We start from the raw sequence: 24,597 nt of genomic DNA, 5'->3' as shown, positions 1-24,597 counted from the left end.
GACGGAGTTAATTGGGCGACGATTGTGCCACAGCTACGCCGCTTTTCTTTCTCTTCGTGATACACGCGAGCACCACCGCGCGACCCTACTCGTTGACCTCCGACCAGAGGACGACCCTGACCGTAAAGGAACAAAGGTTGGCTAACTTTAACTTTGCTTCTTCGCGAAGCGCCGTTAAATAACGTGGCTTTCGCGAGGACGTGGTCAATGTTGCGGGTATAGATACAGGTAAAGATAATTGGAATATCAAAATTTCCATCCCCAATGATAAAGAATATGAATTGTAGAAATTTAAAATTCAGACCCAAGCATCACCGCAATGTCCCCGAGAAGAAAGATTCTGGAGAACAGAAACGGATACAATTTTTTATTCGGCAGCAACTTTCATTACGATCCATTCAAATCCTCGATAACACGGGGGCAATAGTCGTGGCACAGCGATCAATACCAAGCGCCCTTTCATTGATTCGAACGTAATTGCATTTACTTGGGCGTTTTCGCCCAGAAACCTAGTGACATTGACGTTCACCTTCGGGCTATTCAATCTATCGCCCACCCAACACTGCCGGCACCCTTGCGATCCAAGTCAATGAAACTGACCTTTCTCATGTAAATGCGCCGTGATTGGGAACGCGCGACCCGCTGTCGGAGAATTAAAGCTTTAAAGATAAGCGAGACGTGAAGCGCGTACGGTATCGTGCTGGGAAAAAAAGTGCCGCTGCCGGCCCGATGGAATTTTATCGCGTGAAAATGATAATTACCCAGTTACAGATATTAAATGCACCGGGAACGTTTTGAAGATTCACTCGGTGCGATTGTTACGCTCTATGCAGTTATTATTAACTGAGCTGCCAGTATTTTAACGATAATTTTAAAATATTGCCATTTTTAGGATATTATTCAGGAAGTGAATATCCATATCACTTTGTCAATGTTAATTGAGGAAATTATTAAAAATTCATCATCGCCGTAGACTCGAGTGTTCTTGCTTAATCGCATCGAATAATTTCATTACACGAGAAAGCAAAGGTATGCCGAGCAGCGAAAGCATCGTGAACGATTTTTCAACTTGTATTTTGTTCGAACGAGCAGGAAGCAATTTCCATAAGGAAATCGTCGACATAATTCAATTGGCAATATAATAACACGAGGCAACCCTGAAAACCGTCCAACCGGTAATCGTACAAAACTGTGCAGCCGTTGCATTTCCGTAGAACCCTTAATTACGTTTCGCATTATTCCGTTGATCGACGAAATTGAATTCGTACCGACACGGTGCTCGTTAATTATTTCAATTATTAAAGTCGCGTAACGAGCGCTCGTACAATTATATAATCGACACGCGATAACAGAACGCGTATCACTCTCGAGCGATTCGTCTTCATTAAACGGGAGCGCAGCGTGCAGTATGTCAGAGTGAAAATAAAAAAAGACAGATGGGGTAAAAGAGACAGATAGGGAATCGCGATACGGTGCATCGATAACATCGCGGTTCCACGCTATTTCCGTTTCGGCACAATGCAATTAATCACAGTTATTCGCGCATTTACATAGCGATAAAGATCGCGATACAGTTTGGCCGACGGGAAGAACGCGGTGCAGACTATTACCGGCGGACACCTGTCCCCTCAATAGCGCAATCAAAAATTCAAGCTCGAGGGGTAAAGAATTCCTGTTTCACGACGCCTAGAGTGCACCGATCCTTGGTTACCTGGTTGCTTCGTTCGCTCGGTCCAACGTTTGTTGGCTGCGTATTCACGCACAGGATCGCACACGAGCGTGCGGTGCGCACAGCAAAAGTAGATAATACCTGAGCGGCACGCAAACAGCACACGGACGCTGCCCGAGCCGCAGCATTGTTCTCCGGGGAGGCGCTCCCGCTAATTGCACATTGTATACCATTGTTGCTCTCAGCCGGTTAACTCCTATCGACCTGCTATCTTTATATAAAGTAACACAAAACAACGTAATTAATTACCAGTCTTCCAGCCATTGTTAGACGATAAATAACGCGGCGGAGCCTACGTCCAATTAAAATATTCAGCAAGACAAACAACAATGGGGACGACCCTTGGCCGTGCACCCGGCTGCTTCCTCCTGCCATGCCGCCCGTGTACTCGCCTCTTCTTGCATCCCTTTTTCTTTCAACCATCGCGTACGAGTCCTCATTCGTCCTGTAACCTTCTCGAGTCAAACTGGGGATGGATATCGTGACAATATTTAGGAGTAGTGTAATTCGACGTATCTTCGGATGTTTATTTCACGTCAGTAATTGGAACATAATTTTAGTATTTCGATCGTTAAAACGAACGCGATCAATGGGAACTCGTCTATCGGTATATGTACATACTCGGTTCGATAATAGTCGAGTATCGGTCGAAAGCAGGCTACCGCGAACGCTTTTCTCGATATTCTCGCGCTCGTTCGTGCGACGCCTAGACGTCTTGATTACAGGTTGTCCAACGGTGTCCACTTTCTAATGCAACGTATCGCCGTGGTATTTTCATTTTCGACTCGAGTGAAACTCGAATCACCGGGCGATAAGCGTCGTTGAACCGGTGGGCGGCACCGATATCGTCGCGGTTGCGCAACGTGATTCTTGTTTTGACAGTTTCAGCGACAAGCCCGCCGATTTCGAATACAAATATCTTCCGCGCCTTCCGGCTACCGTGACGCGTGCGCTCGCCTCGTATACGTTTCAGTCGGTCGAAGCGGGTAGCAGGTAGTAGCGCGCAGGTAGCAGCTGTCTCTCGAGGGGAACGGTGATATTTCATAACGCTGCCCAGCTGACTGATGACCCGCTTGGAACGCGGCGCAACGAAAATCACAATTCAACCGTATACGTTGAACGAGCACGTCGTTTAACCGGCTGTTCGTTTACGTCCCGTCTCGTCGTCGATCGACAATGACAAATGCCCGTTTCAGTTTAAGAAACAGGAATCTCAGTGTTTTTCTCTCGAAAGACGAATGGTACTGCCTCGCGAACGGCTCTAATAAGCGTCTAATTTGCTCGAGCGACAGTGAGAAAGTAATTCGGAACGAGCTATACGAATTCCTACGGGCGTAATCACCTCTTTAGCATACCACAAAGGCATAGCCCGGGACGAGCTTCTCGGTTACGCGATTTTCGCTTATCACGGACGATCAGTCGCGAACGTGTAGAGTAATTGCTGGCGATCGTTCATTTGATCCCCTTGCAAGGGAAGCGATTTCTTCGCCGCGAAGATGACCGGTACCCTGCGCGCTGCGCTCTTTCGTACCGCATGCCGGCGACTTATCAGTAAGAAATTACCTTCGCGAGAGAACAAGGCGCTGCATTCTCGCACGCTCTAACGACGCGGCTATCTCTCCTCGCTTATCCATCCCGAGCGGATCCTCGAACGAGCGATGCCGCTTCAACGCGCACAACTACGCCCGTTATTACGCCCGTTTCAGAAGAAGCTGAAACGTTCGCGGTTACCTGTGGATAATGTAAATCCGTTCGCTCGCTCGCTGGTATTGTAACGAAACGGTACGGCTCGCGGCTTTTCAAACGCGTATATAATGTAAGCCTCTTCTTCGTTATTCGTTTTGCATCGCCTCGATGTCCGCCCCGTGTTACCTACGTCGGTTCTTCGTCTTCTTTCTCCTAAGTCTCTTCTTTCCATCTTTTCTTCCGCCTGTTCTTCTTCACTCGGCCAATGTCCCTCCCTTCCTTTCGCGTTTCACTCGATTTCTTCTCTTGCTCGTTCGTCTCGCTTCCACCGGCCACCGAGTCGTAAGCTCGATCTCCGTTCGTCTTCAGCGACTGGACGCGTTATTTATTGCCGGCAGCAACGGCCGCTAAACTTAAAGCCCATACACGCGTGTACACTTTCTGCGTACGGTTTTTACACCGTGCATTACAATGCGCGCGCATGTACGCATTATACTGTCCGCGTGATTCATTACCGGCCGATCCTCCGGCTGCTTAAGAAAATACGGAAACTATAATTGCGCGAGACTTATGATGCCCGGGTATGTAGCGACCGGTCGCTCGAGCACAAGCCCGTACTCGCTCGTTCGCTCGGCTAGAGACTGGAATAAGGACCGAGAGGATCGTATAGGCAACGAGCGTTTATGATCGTTGAGAAACTTGGCGAGATCATATCGCCGGATCTCTTCATCCGTGCTGCCTTGCTCCCTCCATTGAGTCGTCCATTGTCGTTGATCGTGACACTGCGTAATCGTCGCTGTTTTATTGGCGGTTGTAAAGTAATCAGTCGACCGAAGGAATGTTTAGTATTTGATTCCGAGACAGTGTTCGCGGCGTGTGCGTGCTCGCAACCGATCGCCGAGTACCCGCGCATCATTCCCGTGGACGTCGAATGGTATTTCGTTAAGAAAGTTCCTTCGGTCAGCATCGAAGGATTCTCGTTTAGACGGGAAACGGTGATTATAGATGAATGTGAACTTAATAGCCTAGATAATTGCGGTTAAACGCAGCCTGTTATTACTGGTAAGAATGTATTTCGGGGCGACAGAAAGAACGATCGTTCGTTTTCATTCCTTGCGGGTAGTTTATTTTTACAAGGGTTGGCTGATTCTTTTCTGATTTATAGGAGTGTGTTAACAGTAGATCTACCAACCTTTGATGCACACTTATTTTCAAGTTGAAAATAATGTAGAAAATTAAATAGATAGAGGATGGAACATGATATACCTCAGCAAAAGTATGAAATATCCGAATAATTATTTTAAAAATTAGTAAAATAAGAAAAGATCCTAAAAAGTCTCTAATTTAAAATTTTAAATCAGGATTTAGATCAATATTGCCTTGGCATTCTATACAGTACCTGTTGTTTGTTGTCAGACCTCGATAAAATTTATAATTTAAAATAAGAAACTTGGAACCTGTCATTTTGGTATTTCTAGTTTCAATCGATTTTGCGAAAACAAATTGATCGACGCGTATATGTGTCAAGCGTACCGCAAGGAAAGGGCTAAGGAAACGCAATCCTTGACTAGGGATTTTTAATAGCAGATTAAGCAAGTCGAATGTGGCAAGAAGCGATCTACTTCTGTTTCAATAGTATCTATGGCAATCAACAAGAAACGGCACAGCGTATGATCGCTGTTACGATACGATATCCTTAATGAAGTAAATTCTTACGTTTGCGAAATTTCCACATGCAATCGACGCTCCCCTCGAACCTATACCACGAGCCATCTTGCTAGCAACAGTCTACGTCCTTCTTAATTCTTTCGCTAATTGTCTATGAAAGACCCACCTAAAATCGAGTTAGATTTGAAAAATAAATGCCACAGGAGAATGTTTAATTACTACAAGGAGCGAATGAAAATCTAAGCAGCATTCTTCGAGGATAGATCGAGACCACGGTTCCTCTCACATCCTTTCATCCAACTCGCAATCAGAGACGGTAGCAAAGTCCAGCACGAAGCTTGCGGGCCACTGCTGCCTCATCCAGGCACGATCTAGCCCGAGGATAAGTCAGAGTAGAGCTCTGTTACGTGGTCATAGGTACGCACACGTCCGCACGCACGTACCTGGCCTGCTGTCTATCCAATTCTTTCTTTCACTCGGCTTCTACCTTTCTCTCTGCCTCGGTCTGTCTTTCTCGGACAACTGGTGCCGGCCGTGTCTGGTCGAGTCATCAGCATTGCAGTCAGGTGCCGCTACTTGCACAACCTGGTGGATTCCATCTCGGGAGCCGGATGGAGGAGACCGTGCGGGCACACCGCGAGCCTGGACCAGCGTGCATCGAGTTACCAGAACGATTTCTATTTTCTGCCATCCCGGTATTCGCTTTGGCTGACCGATTTCATCGGGACGGCCTCTAGCCCATGTCGATTTATAGTATCCACCGGCCCATTAGAGATAATTGTTAGGGCAGCAACCAGAGCGCTCGCTCGCGGATCACCACGTACAACCGTTTCTTCAGAGTTACCTTCCAGCCTCGTCCCTCTGACTTTTACTGTCCGCGTACCTGCACAACTTGCTTTATTACGTGCGAAATTTTTCTGCTAATGGTCTTATTCCAATGGTTTTATCGCGATGCCGGCAAAATCGTGTTGTCTGGAAGTCCGGTTGCTCGGAATGTCGCCCCATACGATTAAACTATTAATCTTTCAACGACGGCCTGTTATGACGGGGCTTTGCTAAATCAATGTACAGAACGTTTCGTTCTGAGATTCCTTAGATTTCCACCATTTTCGTAGATACTATTCCTTCTTTCGTTTGAAAATTTACGAGCTTAAACACCATTGTATATCTACCGGATAAAAATGTCACACTGATAATCGACCCTATTGAGAATTAAAACGATACGCCAAGTTGCGTTTACCACCTAGGTTTCTTTTTCTCTTTTCGAAGGGGGGGATTCGCGTTTCGTTTACAAACGCGTAGAGAAAGCAAATTGACCCAGTTAATTAGTTACGTTAACGTTACACCTTAAAACTTGGAAACTGGATTGCAGAATTCTCCAGATTGTGCAAACGTCGAACAAATGAACAAATTAACGTATCAGCGTTTTTTCCGCGGTTTATTTTTTTGTCGGCTTTTCACCGGCTACGTTCAGATAACGACAGACCAGATCGGTGATCCGGTTACGGGCCAGGTATTAATCTTACGCAATGAATCTCGTACAGCTCGTACGCCTTTATTGATTCCAATAACAAGAAGGCGATTCTCTTTTCTACAGCTCGAGACTTTGAAACCGGCCAAAGGGAATCCTTTTTCTCGTTCGTCTTTTGCAGCGTGGTCAGTAACGCGTTGGGTTTCCTATAAATTCCTCCCTCTGGTAATTTAGATCATTTGCCCGACTGGTAATAAACTAATGCAGAGAAAAAGAGCATCGCGCGGCAAACGTTCGCTGAACGTGTATAATGAAAAATGGACAGAAGTGAGAAACGAGAGATTAATAGATAAGCTGGATGAACAGAGACGGAAAAGAGGTGAGAGAGAACGAAGAGGAAAAGCCGAAAAGAAGAGGGAAACTTGATTGGAAAGGCGAACGAGGAAAGAGGTATCGCGACGATCGTTAAATGAACTTTCTTATTATGTACCGCATTTCTGCAACATTTCGTAGTAGCTCGAATTCTTATTAATTCCAATTAGAGTGTATCGAAGCTGCCAAACTAATAAACGATAACGAAGTAACACACGCGTTACGACTTCCCGTTATTCGCGTTTGAAACTCGCGTATCCGAGGGCTCTTACGGGATTCCGCGAACACGCGTTTCATCGCAAACGCGCTCTTTTACGCGCGACGAGGAAAATCCGTCTTGCGTGGCTGTCACGGTGGATAAGCAGCGACATTTTCCAAGACAAGACTTGTCGTGAAAAAGAAAGGAAGAGGAGCAGCTCGACGATGGTAGAGGAACATCGTTCGATCGCTTAATCCGATGAAATTAACCGCGTGAACGGCAACGAACGCGTTCTATTTGTACTGTTCGTTTTGTCGCTTATCGAAGAAATGCTGTATACTTAGGAGTATGCCCGAGGTGTAGATAACGAACGAAGAGAAAAAGAGTTTATCGAGGATACGCGTGTATGTACGTCGCACATGATCAAGCTTTAGGAATTCTGCTTTGAATACCTTTGAACAATTGATTTGGTACTTTGTAAAAGTAGCAGCGATAGAATGAAACTATTAGTTCTGTTACCCGTCAACGTACGGCTGACAGTAATATTCGAGTGGCCCATAGAAAACCATGCTTTCCTATTTTCCTTCGTGCCACTTCAAAAGACCAGGCGTCGAGTGGCTCGAGTACGCAAGCAGCCATGTGGTAATCTTACCGTAACAATTCTCTTAAACCGACCTCCCGGTTTACGTTCCCGGTCCAGCCAGTTACCGGTTGCAAAGGGGCGACGATTGATTCATGTTCCCTCCCTGGCTGTCTTTACCCTGTGGATTCGAACTTAGCCGCAGTATCTTTGTAACACTGTTACTCGTGGAAAAGGGAAGACCGAAATGTGCCGTCTATTCGCGCGACGATTGATGCACTCCACGCAACGATTCTTCCTCCTGTTTCTTTTTTCTTTTTTTTTTTTCTTCCTCTTCATCTTCCATGCACGCTCGAACGAAACTTCCGTCTTTCTTCGACGAATTTTCTGGTCTGGATCGACGCAGGGAATTCGTAGCTTGCCACGAGACAGGGGAAAGTTTGAAACGAATCATTCTAATCGGATCTGGCATCTTCCAGACGATGCTTTTCGTGTCTCTTGAGAGATTTAAAGAGCGACAGGCTGGAGAATGCTGGTGTTTAGATTTCGTAAGCGGAATTTCTGTACAACGTGCAGCGGATAATTTATGTTACAGAAACACGTAAACAGGGATGGAATTGAACAATAGGATCGTTACCAAGTTAGGATCTTTCTTTTACAATTTAACCTTTTCGCTGAGGATCAGGTGTTCATATATCATCGGAAAGGGTTAATTACAGAAGGTGTATTTAAACGGATATTGATCAAGGTTCTAAATCGGTGGAGTTATGATAAAATATAGATAATCCTTGATTATGGAAATTATAATTAGAACTGAAATTATCATTTAACTCCGCTATAAATACAAGCCTGCTCTGTCTCGTTTAAAGCACGCTATATAGTTGGATTGCGATTCGATATTATAAGGCAAGGAATTGAGAAGGCGGTAGAATGTACATAAATTATCTACTTTAGATTGCTCTTTGTCATAGCATGTATTGAAGTTTGACCATTTGTTTGTGAAGTATCTTGTAGAATGAGAAAAGTTTCGTTCTTTCCATCGTTCGAAACGTGTTCCTTGGACGGTGCAACGGATTCAGATGCAACGAAGCTGCGTTGCATCACCGGACTCGCCACGGCCTTATACGTTTCTTTGCTTCCACCGGCTTCCTACGTCCCGTGATAACGTGCTTATAAGGCTTGATCTTCGAGAAACCTGGTCGCGAGCCCTCTCCTGTTCGCGGTGCCGAACGAATCCGTGTACGTCGGACGTCGCTTTCCAGGATCGCTACAATTGTAACTTCCGATTTATTCCAGCGATAAATTATGGAAACTCGGCCGGATCGGCTCGTCGGATGCTTTTGTAAAAGTGAACGCAAACGCACCTGTGCAATGATCAACGTTAACCGTAAACGAGCAACCATGCAATAGCGCTACATTGTTATTTCTTGAATTTCTTAATGAAATTCCACTGTTTCTTTTTATAATTTTTCTTAGATAAATGAAAAAGTGAACTAACAATAAGTTCTAAAAATTATTTCAACCTCTTTAGTTGCATACTGTTCGTAGCTTGAACTATCGTTTAATAACTGAATATTAAATAATAATTGGAAGGAGCAATCTGTCTACATAGTTGGGTACCCTTTATCGCACCACACTCCAATTTTTACCTGTCGATCGAGCCACAAACCAACGATTATCCACCAAACGACTTCTGTAAATAATTGTAATTGATTTTAAATTGTTACGTAGACCATCAATTATGTCACGATGGAAACGATTTATGAGCAGCATAAATAAAAAGCTCGCATTCTTAGCTATTCTCGAGCAAAAGTATAGATTTTTATACGTTTAGCAAATAGGTATAAGGCTACCGTGCGTTTCTACTCGTAACTGCTTATTATGGTAATTACCATGGTATTATCATGACCCTCGTTCCCCTACACCCCATCCTACCTGATAACCGTCAATTTTCGTCCTTACGAATCTCGAACATTAGTTTAACAATACATTAATTTCGAAACGATTTCTGAAATTCTATATAAATCATGTATAATAATCGCAGCACCAAACGATCCAGCAGGGTATTTTTGATCGCATGACGAACTCCCGAGAGGAAGTCGAGGAATCGCGTTTCTGAAAGAGAGATGGAGGGTTACGGAAAGGAGGAAGGACTCCGAGACGAGTCCTAGCGAAACCGCCTTTTCACTGCACGGTTATTCTATCGTCGAGGAGTCGTAAGTGAGCGCGAAGGATATCTGGCAGACACATTTCTACGGACGGGCAGTAAAAGCCGGCTAACAGTGGCGCACCAAAGTAAATGTTATAACAAACACAGTGAGCAGAGGCCACGACGCCCCGCTATTTAACATTATTTAGTTTGCTTTGTGGACGTTTAAACAGTGCCTGCCTACTTTTTTCTATGGATATTTGATGTGCCCCGCTCGGCCTCGAACTCTGCTGGTGTATATACAAACGAGGATTCGGTGTTTGTTTTCTAGGAGGTACTGCTGAAGCAAGATAGCCAAAACGTTCTGTATACACGTGTACCCGCGCGTACTTGATCCATTTGTATCATCAGAATGCTTCAATGACACGCCCTACAACAATTGCGAGTTTATAAAAAAAAAAAAAGAGAAACATTGTTGAAATTTGATCATCGCAGACGAAATTCTTATTAACAGGGTGCGGTCAGTAAGACAGGCGAACGATTAGATATCGACGATTTATCGTCGACTATAATCCTTCTGAGAACATTGTTAAGATACGGATAATGCAAATACTGATAAAAATGCACATGCAACGAATTCGAATAGTTGGTCAAAAAAAAAATGGGAAGAGTTACGTCGGGGAAATGCTAAAACGAAAGGTGCACCGTCAGGGTGCGGTGAAGGAGACCCTAGATTAGATATCGTCGGCTTATCGATAACTTTAAAGCTCCGGTAATATTTTGAAAGAAATGAAAAAATGTCGATTCGATAGATTTTGAATAGAGCTGCAAAGGGGTAAGGGTTCGACGTCCTGTAACAACGCGCGGCACTCGAAAACCGCGAACGAACCGAGGCTGGGAAAGCAGCGGTTCTTCCGATTTCGAACGATAGCGATATATTTTTCTCCCTTCTGTATAAAGAACCCCCGGTCGTCGTATCCACGGAAGATTTACACGCGTATTAAATTACACGCGACTTCGTGTGACACGCAAAGGAGGCTTTTTCTGGGTGGAGCGCCACGACGCGACGAGGCGTGTTTCGTGTAAGAGAGCCGCGACTCGTTGTCCGAGCATAGAAATCAAGATAGAAAGCTGGTGTATACCTGGAGACGACGCCGAAGACAAATGGTTGTGACGTACGGCGCGGATTCTCAGTCGCGGTCGGTGTGCCCGCGACTCCCGCTTAAATCACAACCAGAATATTTACGATACGGCGTATCACGTTTCAATATATCTTATTGTAGTCTGGTGGCCCGCATCTCCGTAATGAAAACGCGTTTTATGTAACGATACGGCCTACGTCATATCCTTCTTCCCTCGTGATTTTCCTCGTGAGAACGGGTTTACGGTAAAATCTATCAATATTTATACTGAATTTTCTTATTCACCTTCCACTATCTTTCCGATAGTTCTCGACAAAAATCTCTCACGAACATTCCGCGAGCACTGGATCAGGAGGTGCAGCCAGACCAGGCGCCCGCGTTCGTTACGAGGAAAGTCTGTCGAGAATGGAGGCGACGTCTTCCGAATCGGTGAAGTTGAAAAACCGCGGCAAGAAAGCAACGGGCAACATCGATGGTGGCTGTTACGCGATGCTACCGTAAACGGGGCGCAACCGAGACCATTTTCACGTTACGCAAACCCTCATTAGACATCCTATTCTCGGGCCACGCGTTTCAATCGAGCCGCGTGCGTGCAAGGTGCAACGTCCTTTCGGCCTTTCGGGCTTTCTTCGTAAAGGTATGTATTCTCTTGGCTGTTCCACCGTGTCCAATGGTGGGGAATGCTTCTCGTTTCTGTTCGATCGTGGCAAAAGACAACCGAGAAGGGACCTACTTTCTATCGTAGTTAGCCTACTGCTGGAGCAGAGCTGCTCGAGTATCCGGCAGCGCCCCGGGGGATTCACCACTCTCGCTTTATTCAACGTAACTTTTATCGTATGTACTGGGTACTGTCAAAAAATGTTCGCAATATTTGCACCGCTTGCTATGCCATTATACTTTTCGATCGATCCTGGTGCTAAGGTTCCGTTGCGCTGGTCGTGGATCGTGAGCCAGCGTCCATCAGCCACCGTGTCTCCAAAGTGAACGACGGATCTCTTGCTAAGATTACGCGGATGTCTCGTGCCGACAGCCACGCGCTGCTATTCCCGATTCACGCTACGTCCGAGCTACCTGGTGTCAGATGGTCGCGTCGACACGGTACCAGGACTAGAGACGCGTTGCGTAATCCACCACGTGCTGGAGATGATCGTCTACCTCGGCTGCCCTTCGTGGAAACGCTGTCCAAGGGTTATCGCTGCTACTCGCTCGGTGACTGAATAGTTAATTGTCGACGTACGAAGGTACACGATCCTGGTTAGCGATACTGTCCGGGATATAGCTTGTATCACGGGGATGCCTTTCTAACGCGTTGATCGTCTGCCTATGTTTGGCTGACGCATAGATCCCCGTGATTATTCATTGATGGAAGAGGAGAAATTAAAAGGAAATTCTAAAAATCTGATTTTTCTAACTGAAATGCAAGAGAAATCTAGCATTCAGTAATTATAAGGAAGGAAAGGTTAAATGTCTGTTTCCTTTTAATGAAACAAGGTTTACTGGGATATTGTCTCACTTGATATTTCATTTAATTTATTAACTGCAATTTACACCTGCTCGAGGCGAGCAAGAGTCGCGATAAGGACAAGTAAAATCGCGAGTTCGCGAATCAACTGAGCGATATCGCTTGCCATTATAACCGGATCGGACGTCGTTTCACGACTGAAGTTAATCCAGTTGACGAAACACGATCCACGGCGTTCCATTTACCTGGCGAGCAACACCGACAATCGATTTCAGCAACAGATCCACAAATTTCAGAATCGGCTGTCCCATGTGTCGACCGACCTACCTGTTTTTCTACTCCGCCTCGCTCGCTTCTACCAAGCTACCTGTTTTCAGTGACGTAAACACGCAACGTCCGCGCGGAATTTGCGGAGCGCAATGTGTCAACTTGTACCTGGTACGCATTGACCAGACTCGTGCGGAAAAGCAAGGAAAATATAAAATTCCTTTAATTACATCGAGGTGCTATCCTTAGACAAAGGAACAAAAGAATTCAATCAGAATTTTGAGAATGATAATATGCATGGCGCAGTGTTATTGTTCATGGTAGGAGAGACCGAGGCAAGTTGACACATTTTTCAATTTTTCATTTCTGCAATTTTTGTTTGAATCAATTATATAAAAAAGGTAGGTTCAAATATTCTATATATTCTAATTATACATAACTAAAACTTCCAGAAAGATACATAAACAATAAGTTATAAAATATTTATTTTGCTGCTGTGGAAATGAACAAAATTTAATAACTATCAACTCCTCTAAACGTAGACGTAAATTCCATCGTATACAGCAATTGACTAATGAACTTCAGGTACTTAGCCATAATTGAGCTACATGCATCCAGTGTCCAGAAAATGTCACTGTATCAACCTGTCTCTATATTAACTTGCCCCGGTCTCCCATACTTGTAGAATTAAAAAAAAAAAATACTCAAATAGGATCGTGAAAGGAATGAACGACAGGGAGTGGAATAAGATGCCAGTGCATCAATGTTAACAACATTCGGTTGATGGAAAACAGTTGGTATGCCTTGGCAGGCCACAGAAGCCATTTCAGTGACCACAATAGCTGAAAAGGAGCGCGTGTAAGAATACACGTGCATAGCATCCCTATCTCGTTTAGGTGAACGCAATATGCGAGCCACCGCAGACGCTTGGAAAAATACGAGAAAAGTAGCGGTGTAACCGCACTTATTAAGATGTCGTTGCTTGGTCGGAATCTAAAGTGGCTGCCGGTGGTCGAGCACGAGCTGATGGTTTGCCCTTAACGGCGACGAACTCGTACACGTTTCTGCAGTACGCTTTGGTGGTCGCGAAAGGGGTTGAAAAACGACGGTGTCCTCCAATAAACGTAAAAATTAATGTTCTCGTTAGAATCCGAAAGATCGGTTCGCTGATTTCGAATACGACAGGAATATCGTTTTCAACCGTGTCTGACGTCAACGTCTGCTCGTTTCCTCGTCGCGAAAATGTTCGTTGTAATTAATTAGAAACGTTAGAAGTCTGGTCTGTAGATAGGTCATATCATTGACCATGTGTTAATGGCCAGTTCGTTTGTGGTTTAATAAACGTGACGAGAGATTTTTCGATGCAACCTCCTAGGTAGCTTTCGAATTTTTATACTTGTCTCCCATTGAAAGAGTAAACGACTCGCTTAACATGTTAACTACCATACGGGTCACCAGTGACTAGCGCTAAGAACCTAATTTATCGTACTGTTAAGGCTTTCACGAACCGGTGTCTTCGAGTTATTACTATCTGAAGCTTCCGGGTGAGAGGCATCCTGAAGGATGAATATCTTGACGCCTTCACCAGCGTTACAGCTAGCTTCTAGGGGTCTATAAAGCACGCTAATATTAAACTGCGTTTTAAGATCGTTTATGGAAATAATAATTCTATTTCAGATCACCGTTTACGCGGTATGATAATTAGAAAACTACCTTTCATCTTTCATAATTTACCCTCTGAAAGCGGGGAAACACGAGAAAGAAGAGAGAAATAGATATATGTAGGGTGCCGCGTGTCCAGTGAAAGCGTCGGTACGCGACCGATCGTCGGCGTCGGATGGTCGCAAAGGCGGACCCGGCAGGTTGGAGGCCGAGACGGGGGACGAGCAACGAGGGCCGATTGCGAACGCGGAGACTGGGGTGGGTTGCGAATTTCTGAATTACGGGAAACAAATAGCGGGTGGAGTAGGCGGGCGAGCGTGGAGGATCGGACGCGAAGGAAGGCGCGGAGAGCGGATACGGAGGCACGCGTGGACGAAGAGAAGAGAAAGGGAGAGAGAATCCCGTGGTCCCGTAGGTGGGTATGTATCTCGGTTCGCGTGGCTGTTGGGGGGGGGGGGGGGGGTTTTCGGCCGGTGGAAAAGGGGGCGACCGACCGGGAAACAGGACGGATTCGGCGAGTCTGCGAGAGAGGAACAGAGAGTTGTATCAAAGACTGAAAGAGAAGCAACGAGACAGTAAATGAAGAGAGAGAGAGAGAGACGGTGAAAGAGGAAGAGATAGAGGGATGAGCGGATGGAGAACGAGGGACCAAAGCGCTCCACCGGTAGCTCACATCAAAGAGTCGTCTTAATAGAAAGCCTTAGAGGCGTTTGTTCGAGTCTCCTCATCTGACTAAATATTCCTGGCTGACTGAGGAGATATCGGCGGGCCAAGATACACAGCACGGCGCAGATCTTACGTATAGAACAAACAGCGAGCGCCGGGCCCCGGGATTACGCTTCCGTTTCGTGCCTCCTGGGTAACGATCGCTCCCGCATAAGTTTCTCTCCGGAGTTTCTGCAATCTGCGTGTATACATATCGGGAAGCCGGCTTCGACGAAATCCTCGATAGCCGTGTTTCGGCGCGAATAGAGGAGCCGCATCCGCGGTTACGGATGCGGATCTATACATATAAGGCTGCAACCGTGTGTAACCGGGGATGAAACTGTCTCCCGTTAGCCGATATATCTCGAAGAATTAAACGGCAAAGTTTCGCGAACGGCTTCTACGGCAAACGATCCGAATTCTCGGCTAATTAATACCCCCGTTGAACCGACGAAGTTTCTGTTTACGTCGCGTGTCACCGATTGGTAATGATATTTCAATAAAACCGAAAGATCGGTCTATGCTTGAGATTTATTTTTCAAATTCTAATCTTGTCGTTATTTTTACATTAATATATTGAGATTTAGAAAAATTTCGTGGTTCAAGGAGAAGGGTGGCTCGTAGGGTGGCAAACCCTGTTTGCTTCGTCTTCACCGTTAAGATTCGAAAAGTGTGTTTTAATGAAAAGACACTTGTTCAGAACGGTGCTGACAACACGGACCAGATCCTCGGCGCAAAAGGATATAATCGTGAGTCCTTCAATGCCCGAATAATAAACGGACGGATGCTGATTCGACAAGGGGTGTGTCCCGCGCGACGATTCATTTATAAATAGCCCGAGACCCACCCCGGCCAAGCCAGAGAGGCCAACACTGATTGCGAACATCCCACGTCTATTTGTACAGCTTAACCGAAGCGAAACAGAGGCCGAATATCCCTTTAAAGGATTACATCTGTATGGCGCTTAGTAACGGGCGCATCCGATTCATTTATATCTGTCAGAGGATAAGGGGAGGCTATTTAAATCAATCAAACGCGCGTTCGAATACGCGGTTCTATATCCGCAGGTATTAATCGACAATGTGCACGGCAACTATGCGCGGATCAACGTTGTAAACCCGCGATGATATACGTATCGGTTGAACAACAACGATTCTTATATGGTTGCTGAGTTCATTTTTTTAAGTTCCTTTTGGATTCCGAGCAAACAGCACGGATTTTAGAATAAAATTTGGAAGTTTTATTCACAGTGACAATCGCAATATTGACTACAGAATTCTACAGAGATCTATGATTCTTATGGTTTTTATATGCTGATGATGAGGATGAGTAACAAGGATAGTATAAGGGCCAGGGAAGAATGATACAAAGGGAGGATACGAAAGGCAGGATAATTAATCCCTTGGCATATAATGACAGGCCACACTCGTAACGCACCTATAGTTCTAATGTGACAAAACTGAACCGTACGAATCTGAAGTACTGTAAATATAATAACGTATCTGTAAATATAATATTCATAATTCAATTTCCTTGATTTGCCTCAACATTAAAACAGTGAGTAATTTAGCTTTGGCAGACGCAAATGCTGAGAAAATAGTACGGCAAAGAGTTAAGGAAATAGGAACCGAGATTAGGACGATTTGTTCGATGACCAACACAACTAGTCTTCTAAAAACTGTTGTCAGTTCCCTTCGTTCATGAATCTGGTGTTTGCTGTTGATGAATAAGTTGGTCATCCAACATTTCTCTATTAACCCATTCGACGTTTCTAACAAAGTACATATTTATACAAATGAAAATGAAATCAAGAGAATGATTTCCTCAAATTCATTTGTCTAATACCTAGTGTATGTAGGTCAATCCGAGGAGATAGATGTTCTCGCATAGCAAAAGTCGCTAATTGCTTTCGTCGGTAAAGAAGAAGACTTTAACTCGAGCACCAACGAAGGGAGAAACATTACGGTTAACAATTATTCGAGCACGCCGAGAGGCGGGCTCGTGAATTAACAAGATCTATCGCTGCCTTCTACCTCCTTCCCCCGTTCTCTCTCTTTCTCTCTCGGAACACTCCAGTTCTCGCAAAGATCTTACTGCGAATCATCGTGGCAAACGACCTCGGTAACGACGGAGCTTCCGTCGGTTGTTTGTACGCTTACTTTACTCCTATCTCGTTTCCTCTCTCTTCTATCCACGTTTTCGCCTCTCTCGTTCGCTCTCCCGCTTCGAATCTTCCGCCATTGTTTAAATACAATTTTGTCGTTTACTAATTAATGCGCTGTACATCAAAGAAGATGTTTATTGGTTCATGTGATACTAAAGAGACGGTAACGAAGAGGTAACTTGCTAAGGGAGCGGTTGAAGGAGTGACGAAGGGTGGGCGGGTGTCGTGGGGCGAGAAGGGTAAGGAGGAAGCTAGGAAGGAAGGGGTGTGGGTGTACGACGGTTACGGGGACGAGGGATGCTGGTACGCCCATGAAAATATCTATATAGAAGTGCTGTTCCTTCTCCCGCTACTCTTGTTTATAGCCATCTTTCTTTCTCCGTCTGTTTCCTCCCTCCTGTTTCCCATCCAAACTAACTCCATCACTCTCTCTCTCTCTCCCTCTCTCTCTCTTCCTCTGTCCTTTTATCCCCGACAAACGACGCCAGCCACCCACAGACTCATCAGCTAACTCTGTTTCAGAGTTACAGGACTTCTCCTCCTTTCCTCTCTTTCTCCTTCCGCTTGTGTCTCGCGCTTTACGGACTGCTCGCCCCGCTATCGTGGCCGCCGAATCAACCGTAGTTACCTACGGGGTAGTTCTCTCCCTCCCTTTCTTCTCTGTTCCTATCCCTCTCCCCCTCTATCTCCTATGTCCGTCGACGTCAAACGGAAAGCACCGAGGTACAAACATCGTCGCAGACGCAGTCGACGCAAACTCCTGGATAGGCGTTCGGTTTGTCGGAGTCGAAGGGGCACAAACGCGAAAACCAACCAACTTCTTCGAGCGTGTAATTCGAATACGAACCCCCTGCTCACCGCCGCCCCTTCATTCGATTCGATAATTCGTTCGTCGAAGGTTAAGCGACAGCCTCGAATTTTGTTCTTCGTCCGGCGATCACGAACATTCGTCATCCTTGTCAACTTTGCTACCAATCGACGCACTTCGTAGCGTAATTTCTCGCGCGACAAAACAATCAGATACATCTCCGATTCTTCTCCTTTCTTGACGTCACTTTCTTTTCGTTTTAACGCCGATCGTTCATCTCCTTCGTCCTTTGTTTCATCGTCTATTCTCGTCTCGCTCATTAATTTTCCGCTGGCGCAAAGAACAGTGAGTAACGGGGTCAACCGCACAATGCGCAACACCTTGCCAGGCATAATGCAAAGGGGTGGATTAGAAAATGCAATCTTTCCTAATGGATCAGAACGAGGGGAAAAAAGGCGGCGGCGTACAGTGACGAGGTGGGGAACAGAGAACGTAGAGAGGGTATAATGAATGCAGGATCATAGCGGTGGTAACGTGACGATACAAAGGAGGCTTAGAAAGCCCGATGGAACAAAAGCGAACGGTGATTGATCAGGCCTCTAGATGCAGCCTGTTGATACTACCGTTCATTCGAGAGTCGATCCATAGAATTCTCCGGCTAAACGAGAACGAACTAACGGAGGGACGATAAAAGAGCCCCGAAAAAAAAAGGGTAAGGGAGAGGAAGAACGGAAGGAAAATCGAAACAAAGTGACACGTTCGATGAAACACGATGAAAGAGGCAAAAGGAAAAGATGTCGTAGACGATAAGGAGAAAGGAACGAGTTTTCTGAAGCTTAAGTATCTCGCGACACTTTTATCAATTTAAGTTTCCCACGTATTCTACGTGAGTAATATAATATCGATTATATTGAACTGTTGACTCGTACAGCATTCAACTTGTTAAGGGCCATTTACTATTCACTATTTACGGACCATTTTTCCGAAAAGCTCTTCAATTGCGAGAGAAAATAAGGATGAAATGGAAACGGAACGTCTAGCGGGAGAAAAAGGGAACGCGTGTACGGACAGACGTGGAGCGTGATTTCGTGGATGCACACGATAATGTTATGCTCGGCCGACCGGACGAAAAACGGGAACCGGGGGATCGGCGAACGGGACGTATTATGCTCGATGGAAGAGCAGCATGCTGAACGTTGGCTACCCGGTCCGTGCCCTTCCTTGTGTCAATAGGCTCGATTTCCCTTTCAAGTTGTCAACTCTTTTTGTGTGCTCGGCAAATTGTCGCCGCCGGTACAGAGGCCGGGGTCTGGAGCGAAAGAGAAACGTCGGAACGAGGCGGGGGGGCTAAATTAACATTATTGTTGTGACAAAGAGGGGGAGGCCAGGGCCACCCAGGACGTTGATGCACCCCGCGGGACTCGTAGCTAGGTAAACAATTCCACTTGATGATCGGCTCGTTTGATGTCGCCTGATTACCCTCCGCAAACAATCGTTGATTCTCCGCGAAAAGGAGGATATCTTCCCCTCCGCTGTTACACAGGGACACTCCCGCTTTGACTTTCCAGCATCTTCATGAATTGACCGCTCGTTCTGGTCCATTTCCGTCTGTGCTTTTTTTCTTTCTTCCTACTGTATTCTGAAAAGGATATCGATCCAGTGCCGAGAATCGAAGGGTCCCTTTGGCGAGGAATTCGCGTTTGACCGGTCGGAATATAACGCGTTGCTTTATGGCGAACGGAAACAGACAAAAGTGTTTCTCTTCTTCGAGTGTTCTTAGGGGTGATCTTACTATAATTTGCTAGTTTAATTCTAGCAATCAAAGTATCCACATAAATCTTATTAATTAGAAAGTAGACCCATTGCTGTGCGAGTATTAATGGCGCCAGTTTCGCGGGTCTCTTTGAAATAAATCAATCGCGTTTCTGTCGCGATACGCGTCCATCACTGTTTCAGAAAAAAAGAATGCTTCAAAAGGGTGTTTGTACCACGCTCCATACCGTTGCGACACAAGAACATGCTCGAGGAAGACATACGTCGTCGTTCGTTTAAAGAGCAACCCTATCCGCTGGCTTGTCGCCTACATATCGGAACCTGTTCTTACTTCGATACTTCGTTGATCAATCTTATTAATTAACACTTGACCGTTCGCCAGCGCAGAAAAGGACACCGCCAGGAATTTCTCAAACGTTCCCTACTACCTTTCACGTGAAACCGAAAAGGTAGAAGCTCGAGTTTTCCGCGTTCTTCATCCGCTGGGGGGAAAAAAGAGAAAGAAGGAGAAGAAAATATCGAGTCCCTCGTTGGAAGTCGTTCGAGAAGCCATCTGAAAGAGGTTCCTTGGTTAACATGAACTCGCGTGGCCTCGTTAATTAGCTCGGCCTCCCTTACGTAAACCCGGCCGTGAACGTCTTGTCATCCCCCGTAGCGCGTCACAATGGGGCGGCGATTGCCAATCATAAAGAGGATTCGCCGTTTTTGCGCGAGCCTCGGTGCGATCTGAATAAAATATACGATCGAATCGATAGATAAAGGACAATGCTCTTTTCAACGACGGCAGGAAGGAGAGCACCGCGATCGTTCGGGACGGGGAGGGTAGCCCACGAGTAGCACGAAGAAACGCGGAAAAGAGAGGGAACGAGCGAGCGAGGAGCACTCCGGACTCTCAGCCAGTCGACAAAGAGGCTCCTTCTATGCAAATTAAATGCTGTTTCCATAACCATTCGTCCGTTCCATTGAGTGAGGTTCGGTTCGCCCGTTCGCCCGGTTCTTTGTCATCAAGGTAAAGGGAACTTTCACAAGGGGCCGCTGCTCGTTCTCTCGCTTCACCCGACCAACCAACCAACCAACCGACCCATCCACCCACCACCCAACCACCAACTACCCTCTCCATTTCAATAACCGAAAGCTCAGCTCGCTCCTCTATATGCTATTAATCAAAAGAACTTCCCCAACTTTTTCTCTCTATCTCTACCCCTCGCAAGGCACCCTCTGCTTCCACCCTCTGCTCGCAGGTTTGTTTCTACTTTGCGCGACCCTGGGCCTGGGGAAAACAAACGTCTGCTTCTTGCGGACCGCGCTAGCGCAGCGAAACTTTCAACGGTACTCCATCGTCTGGATGATATAGATGGAAATTGCTTCGAGGATAGTTACACGCGCGCCACAAGTGGCAAGAAGTAATTTCAGAACGACAGGAAGTTCGACTGTTTGATCTTGTATCAGACTTGCAACGACGAAATTGCGGTAAGAATTACGTAATAACGTGATTAATTTCTTATAGTATCTTCTTTTATTAAAGGACTAATTGCATGGTCAACGAAACGGCCCGGTTCGTAGATACCTATCGTATAAGCGTGTACAAAGAAAAAAAGAAAAAACGAAGAATAAAAGAAACGATGAAAGTGAGAGGAGAGTACGCTCATCCGCGATCCGAATTACCTTTCTCTTCGCATCGAACGCACTTCCCGCACGGAAAGCAATTAACCATCGCAAGATAGGAATTTTCGCACTCCTCTCACTCGCGCAATTAATTGATCCATATACCCTTACATAAATCACTATCGGTATTTTTATTGAATCTTCAGAGCAATATTCACTCGGTGCAACGTCATTTCGTATTTAATTTATTATACAAGCGTAACTGTAAAAAGTAAATTACAGGTTGTTTACCGAAATGATTAGTACTTACGTACCTCTAATTTTTGTTCTTCAGTTTTGAAACACCAAACAATTGCAAAATCATTCTCCCCGTATAAATTCTTTGCGACATCGGAACACGGTGAAAATATGGGAAAATCGTGCTGCTGTCAATGAGGTACATATTAATGAACTCCGTTCTGATATTAATAGAAACCGTCCCGTTGACGTTTTATCGGTGACATTCATGGACTCCTAGTCCGAGACCTGCAGCTACCAAGTGAAATCTACGAGCCAAACGATCCAGTAAATTATTTCACTGATCGTCTAGGCGTCGTAGATCGCCCTAGCTCGATCCCATTAGAGCCAATGTCCGGATTGTTAATACTTATTAACGACGGGTGTCATAACGCCACGCGCAATGGAGCGGAAGGAAAAATGGAGCAACGACGATATAAACACATGGTGATTTGCACCATACATTAAAGTTTTGACTTAGCGGCGGGCGGTTTTATCCACGTACGTTCTTGTCTCGCATTTGTTACATTGAACGTTTCATATATTATTCGCTATCTGAAACGACGCGGCACCGTTAAACGTCCAGCCTTGGACGCTTAAGCTGTCGCCTGTGATCGGTGAAAAATGTTGCCTGATACCTTACCTCCTGCTTTTATGACGTTCGTTGATAAAAATTCATACAGAAGAACGTCCACGTGTTTCTACAGGACGTGTTCATCGAACAGACATACGAATGCTTTAAATTTTGATGGAACCTTAATATGTCCGTTAACATTACGATATGACAGTTTTGATACAGTTGAAATGATCATAATCATTTTTACTCCAACAACCATCCATCATTAAAGATATTTTTACATTAAAGAAAGAAAGTATGTGTCTTTGTATTGAAGATACACACTCATCGAGCTCATTACGTGATATCTCATACTCGTTGTTAATCGTGAAAACAAAATCATAGGAAAAATCTCGTTCGGTAAGTTTCAACGAACCGAATGCCGACTATTTAAATGCGAAGCATTAGTTAGAGCCATTAATATTCTGCCACCGATGCTGCGAGCCTAGCGTCTTCGAACGCGGACGACAGCCCACGTACGCTGTGAAATTTCCATAATTGCAACACGCTCGAACGTCTAGCGGGACGAACAGCTCGTAAATCCCAAAAAGACCTAGCTTCCGAGGCGAGCGTTGCTGACGCTTCTGGGAAGATTCTGTCCGTAGGCTGGCTAATCCCCGGCGCGGCGTTTAATAGTGGCAACGAGTCAACGAGAGGGCAAAGATTTTCCGTTGGTAGCATATCGGATCGAAGGAGATGCGAAGGCTCGTTCTGCTGTCCGAGCGAATGCACGCCGATAGCAATGAAATTACGCCCAACCACAAAGAGCGCCGCGGGCGCACCGTCCCGTAATGATGCAGCGCGTTTATGTTAAGAGCACACCAGTTGCCTCTGAACAGAAGCAACCTCCTCTTACAGCTCATCGACTCGCTGCCAAGTTAGCCGAGTTTCTATGTATACCGACGAGCATGGATGCCGCTCCTCGTTAAGGAGAATTAACTCGGTTCCAAGCACGCTACAAGTCCTCTTACAAATTCATCCAAAACAATCAGTTGAAGATTCCTGGAAGAACTAAACGATAACTATAAACGAAACCGATAGTCGAGGAAGGTAGTCCGATGGAAAGCCGTTCTCTTCAATCATCCTCTCCAAGAGTATCCCAATCTGTAGACGTCTACAGTGTAGACACGTCTATGCTTATCCAGGAACAAGTGGCCGATAATTAATGGCCGATTACCGAAAAAGGTCTGCGAGCGTGAACAAACGAGAAAATGAGAACGGGGGCGCGGGGTTGAGAAGGAAGAATAGAAAGACGGCTCGTTAAGTTTCTATCAGCTGACAGCGTGAACGGGGGACGAGCGAAGAGTAGAGGATAAAGAGGGAACGAGTTTGCAGAATATCCGGCTGGCTAAACGGTGGATAAGCCTTTAACCTATCACGTGGCGCGGCTATCGAGCCGATAACTGCGATAGTATTTTCGAAGTACCGTATAGCGGTGACGAAAGGTTAACTTCGTAATTGGTACGTCGACGGTGAGAATAATTCGTGCAGTATTGCGAGGGTCTCGTTTCGCGCGTTATGGAGGCCGGCTCGATACGCGATGGCTCCATTAAATCAGGAACGCCGCGACGTGGAACACGATCGCATAGAAATTGAAGAAAATTACAGAAGCCAGTCGGCCGCGTATGATTTATATTCGTGGGTTTGCTCGAACGTGGTTCGACTCACGGCTAGTTCCATCGCCTTATGGTCAGCTCGCGGTCCGGTTGAATGGCTTCGCGGTTCGAACTTAACGTGCTTGAAAATCTCGTTAGACACGCGCCGGTTTACGCGAGTCGTAACCTTACGTCGCGCCGTAACGTTATGTTCCTTCAACGAGAAGGATCTCGATTAACTTGCATCTGATCTTTACACCGTTTTCTTAATTAGTAGGTACCCTCTTTCGCATTTTGTTTGTTACGTGTTGCTTGCTATTTATCACCCAGCTCGTCCATCATCCTACCCGAGAACTTTGGAACGATTGATCACTATGGGTCGGTACTGTTCTTCCTTCGGCCGTGCATTGTTTACACGTGCAACTTAAGCATCCTTTAGTTAGAAGGAATTATAGAAGAAGTATCGTTTAATTTGTCTATGTATTACGCTACCTAATCAACCGCGAATCCACTTGGCTAATAAAACAAGGTATAATAAAGCTGAAGCATGTCGTTTCATCGAGTCATCGGTAATTGTTTTCGAAGAGTAAAGAAAGAAAGGGGGAGTCGTGAATAACGGCGAGAATGAGGATCGAGCGAGGGAAAAGAAGGAAAGGAAGAAACGAAGG

This window comes from Osmia bicornis, chromosome 4 (assembly GCF_907164935.1).
Source record: "Osmia bicornis bicornis chromosome 4, iOsmBic2.1, whole genome shotgun sequence".
Lineage (NCBI taxonomy): Eukaryota > Metazoa > Arthropoda > Insecta > Hymenoptera > Megachilidae > Osmia > Osmia bicornis.
The sequence above is the reverse complement of the archived record's forward strand: the minus strand, read 5'-3'. Positions refer to the sequence as shown.